This window comes from Limulus polyphemus, unplaced genomic scaffold, assembly GCF_000517525.1.
Source record: "Limulus polyphemus unplaced genomic scaffold, Limulus_polyphemus-2.1.2 Scaffold3437, whole genome shotgun sequence".
Lineage (NCBI taxonomy): Eukaryota > Metazoa > Arthropoda > Merostomata > Xiphosura > Limulidae > Limulus > Limulus polyphemus.
In genome coordinates, this window is record NW_013669047.1 from 30,211 (window position 1) to 34,912 (window position 4,702).

The 4,702-nt window shown below is 34.4% G+C and overlaps 1 protein-coding gene across 4 annotated transcripts in view; it reads left to right on the forward strand.

Moving 5' to 3' along the window:
- LOC106469346 overlaps positions 1–4,702 on the forward strand; it is a 58,059-nt gene that overhangs the window by 29,444 nt on the left and 23,913 nt on the right. The gene's annotated exons all lie outside the window — the stretch shown is intronic.

Consider the following 4,702-nt stretch of genomic DNA (forward strand, 5'->3'; position numbering starts at 1 on the left):
AGGTCACTGGTTAGGCCACATTTGGAATATTGTGTTCAGTCTTGGGCTCCTTACCTTAGGGGAGACATTGAATTGTTCGAAAGGGCTACTAGAATGGTGCCTGGAATGGAGTGGTTGTCATACGAGGAGAGGTTAAAATCTTCCAAATTGTTTTCTCTTGAAAAAGGAGAGTTATGGGGGATCTGATTGAGGTGTTTAAGATTGTAAAGGGAATTGATAGTGTTGATGCATCATCTTTTTTCATACTTAACAGTGAGAATAGTAGGACTAAGGGACACATAAATTTTGGCAGGGTCGGAGTCATCTTGAGCTAAGACAGTTTTTCTAACAGGGTGGTTAGCCTTTGGAATGGGTTGCCTCTAGATGTTGTAGAGGCAAAAAATTTAAGTGAGTTTAATAGAAAGCTTGATAATTACATGAATGATAAGGGCTGGCTTTAAGATTTAAAAAAAAAATGTATTTAGTGGTAGTTTTAATTTAATTTAGAGGATAGAACAGCCAAGATGGACCAATAGGTCCCATGCTGTCCCAAAACATTGTTTTGTATATAGTTTTGCATAGCACATCATTACATTCCCAAAGTGAGAAAAGTTGTAGGAAATTTTGGGTTATATTGTGTGTGTATATTCTATATAAAACAGGAAAGCATTCACACTTAAGAAGATTCTATAGGAGAGATAGCGTAATTCATTCAACATCTTCGAAAAATTGGCTCATCAGGAGTAGCCTTCTTCTCTGTCAGCAGTAACTCAGTGTCTCTTTCCAACCACATAAAAGTACACATTTAGACAAGCAGACAGAAGATAAGATCGTGTACTCTCCATGAGCTGCAGCATAAATCAAATTCACGGTAGAAATTTAGGTTTAAAAATCTTTCGAGTCTTAAAAAAATATTTTGGAGCCTGAAAGACATCCCGGGGTGGTCATAAACTTTTAGATAGAGAGATAAATATATTTGTGTGTGAGTATATGAGTGAGATAGTAACACTTAAATGGTAAGGTTAGCATGTTGGGGGTCCAAGGTTTGAAACGTAATGCTGCTGATCAGACTCCACGTTTTCTGCTGTAAGCTCGTTACAAAAGTGGCAGTCAGCTCATTTATTTGGTTTAAATAAAGTCTCACAAAACCATGGTGGCTGCTGATTAGTTCTCTCCTTCTTGTTTTGACCTGGCCGTTTAGCCCACGGGCATATAAAGTGTCATTCAGGTTTAAAATTTCAATTCCACCCATAAAAAAGTCTCAAAGAAAGAAAAGTGTTTATAAGGTAGTATAGATTATGTATGCCAATAAAAACGAAATGAATGTACGTTTATAGTCCCATCTTAAAATGTTAATGCAAATTAGACATTTTAGTTAGCATAACAACACTTTATGTATACAATAAATTACTAAATTTTACATGGTTTTATAGTTTTAATTCCTTTCATTTTACCATATATACCTGGTACATGCTCTCAGAAGTCGCAAGAATTTTAGGACTTTTGACAAAGTTCAAATGTTTTCAGAGTCGTAGAGTGAGACTATTTCTCTCAGTTATATAGAACAACAAGTGCATAAAGTTATCCCCTGTCCAATAGCCAAACTAAATTTGGAGTTCCAAAAAAAAACAATCACGAAACAGTGTATATACATGCAGATGTCACGTGTGATTTGATTACCTATACAGTTAACCTCCCAAAAAGTGTTATCGACTTTTGGAAAACCTTAATACCCCCTTTTTTGGGGGGGAGGGGTAATGACTTGAAGAATTTATACCACTCCAGAGGGATGGTCGCTTACCGTAATGGAGCACTACCGAGCCCCACCCCTAAGCAAAAAAATTTTTCCTCCTGCCCCCCCCCCCCTTCGCATTAAACTGAATCTTTTCTTTTTTCTTTCAATCCGTTTTGTAAGAACACACATGAAAGGGATTTATTTATTCCTAACAAATCTATAAGATTGCTCGTATATTTATTCTCAGCTATCTTGTTTGTATCCATTTTTCTTTGTAACAATGCAACCATAAGAAAATATGTTGACTAATAACTTATGTATTCTTCTCACCTCTGTTATCAGCTGCCAAGAGATTTTAATAACCCTGATATCCTGCCTCCTTCCATACACAAGGACAGTTATTAAGCATTGTATGATGAAATTATTCACATAAAGTTGATCTCTCATAACGTACGAGTATGCAGTATACTTTTGCATGGTGAATGTACTTTAAACATAGATTGTTACTGTAGACTAAGTATGTACACAACTATTTGGTGAATTGCAGTGCTGTGGTTGATGTTCTTGGATTAGAGTACAATAATGAGACATCTCGGTTGAATACACTAACATCTTGAAATTATTTTATTATCTTATGGATTTGGCTTACAAGATATCGACGTGACTTCAGTTCATTGTTTTACATATAGAGAATTTTTAATGCGAAATTTTCAATTTTGTATAAATTTATTAAAAGTTAAATTAATGCCTCACTTTTATATGTAAAAAATGGCTGATAGTAGTTTGAAGTTTATGCACCTTATGTGTGTGTGTGTGTGTGCAAGCGTTGTTCTGGGACGAACTTGTACCAGCTTTGATATGTTTTTCTTCATGGAATCAGTTTTTTTTTAAATGCAAACTTTATTCCACACAAAAGGTTTTAAGCTCAATAACATATTCAACAAACGAATACACTAAAGGGGAATATTAACTAGAATGTTTTATTGATTTTTCAAGTAACATTTGATTTTTCCTTCTTTTTTGAAGCCTGTGTTAGAGAAAAGCACTGCTTAGTTTTGTATTAATGTTAGCGAATTGTAACCAGTTTATCTAACTGGAAAGCATATGTATTCTGTAATGTCCTGGGTTTTGATTCAAGTTTGTGGAAACTTAATAATGAAAGATAGGAAAGTAGAGTGATTAGGGAGAGAGAAACGGAATAAAGGATGAAAATAATGCTTTCCAAGTCTTTTAAATGTACCTGTGGCTTTCTTTATATGCTAAATATTTTTCTTTGTGTTTTTTTAAGAGAAAAATTGTGGAGATATTGTAATCTACAATTAGTTAGTAAAAGCAAAAAATAAACGACAAAAATATATTGATTGCTTCTCTGTACCTTTAGATCCAGCATTTTATTGTTGTGACTGACTGCTTCTCTGTACCTTTAGTCCAGCATTTTATTGTTGTGGTTGACTGCTTCTCTGTACCTTTAGATCCAGCATTTTATTGTTGTGGATGACTGCTTCTCTGTACCTTTATATCCAGCATTTTACTGTTGTGACGGACTGCTTCTCTGTACCTTTAGATCCAGCATTTTACTGTTGTCTGACTGCTTCTCTGTACCTTTAGATCCAGCATTTTACTGTTGTGGCTGACTGCTTCTCTGTACCTTTAGATCCAGCATTTTACTGTTGTGGCTGACTGCTTCTCTGTACCTTTAGATCCAGCATTTTACTGTTGTGACTGACTGCTTCTCTGTACCTTTAGATCCAGCATTTTACTGTTGTGACTGTTGAAATCTAATTGAACTATTTGAATATTAGTTTACTAAAAAAACATACTTTATGTCACTCAGTGTTAAGCAGTTACTAACTTATCTTTTCAGTGAAAAGTTATATTTTATGAAAAGGTTTAAAGTTAATTTAATTCAAAAGTTGAGACTAACAACAAGATTGAATAACTGATGTCACATTTTAATGAAAAATTATGTTGTTTGATTGTTTGTCCCAGCAATAAAACTAAAAAACTCATAACAGTGGACCTATTTTACTATACAAGTTAAGGATCCAGTTTATAGAGAGAGATGTTTGTTTTTACAAGTCAGTAGCAATCAAAGGTATTCCAAAGTTTTATAGAAATTCTCATTCCTGGTAGATCCTTTAAGAGTGTTATTCATAAAGTTAAAATCACCTCTATTCTGTGCTGCTCTTTGGTTTTGGAGTTTAAGCAATATTACTGAAACCAGTTAAAGAATGTGTTGTATGCAAAATGCTTTTATGTTGTCATCACTTGTTTGTCATTAGAAAAAAGATCTTTAAAACTTTGATTTATCTTGTATCTCATTCCACCTCATCAGCCCTGCACTTTGATTTATCTTGTATCTCGTTCCACCTCATCATTCCTGTACTTTGATTTATCTTGTATCTCGTTTAACCTTGTCAGTCCTGTACTTTGATATATCTCGTATATCATTCAACTTCGTCAGTCCTGTTTCCTTTCAGGAAGATCTTTGTTTGGTAGGTATAGTGTCATGAACTCACTGCTCATTTCGTGTCAAGATGTATTCAAGATACAGTAGCTACATACATATTCTCCCTATTTTCCTGCATAGAGATTGTGGTATTTTTTTCTGTAACCCATAAGAGGATATGATAGCAATTCATTCATACCTAGTTTGTAGCTATGGCATAGTGGCTCACAGAACGGCTTTTAATTTTTTTTCAAGTACAAACTTTTACGTCATAGCTCTGTCATCTCTTGACCAGTTTGAGATCTAATTACAGTTTTGGACTCCAGATGTCAAACCCTTTTGATGTATTTCACCATGCCTAAGGTCTCATAGATTAATTTATTCTAATCCTGCCTAAAAGAATTTCAATTTTAGGGTAGGCGTGTGGAGATCCTGATGGGTACTAAAATTGAATCGGGTATACGTACATGCCCATATTTGGTATTGCTGGCACACAAAAATATAGCTAATAAAAAGGGAAAAAGGTCTCGTAGATTAAT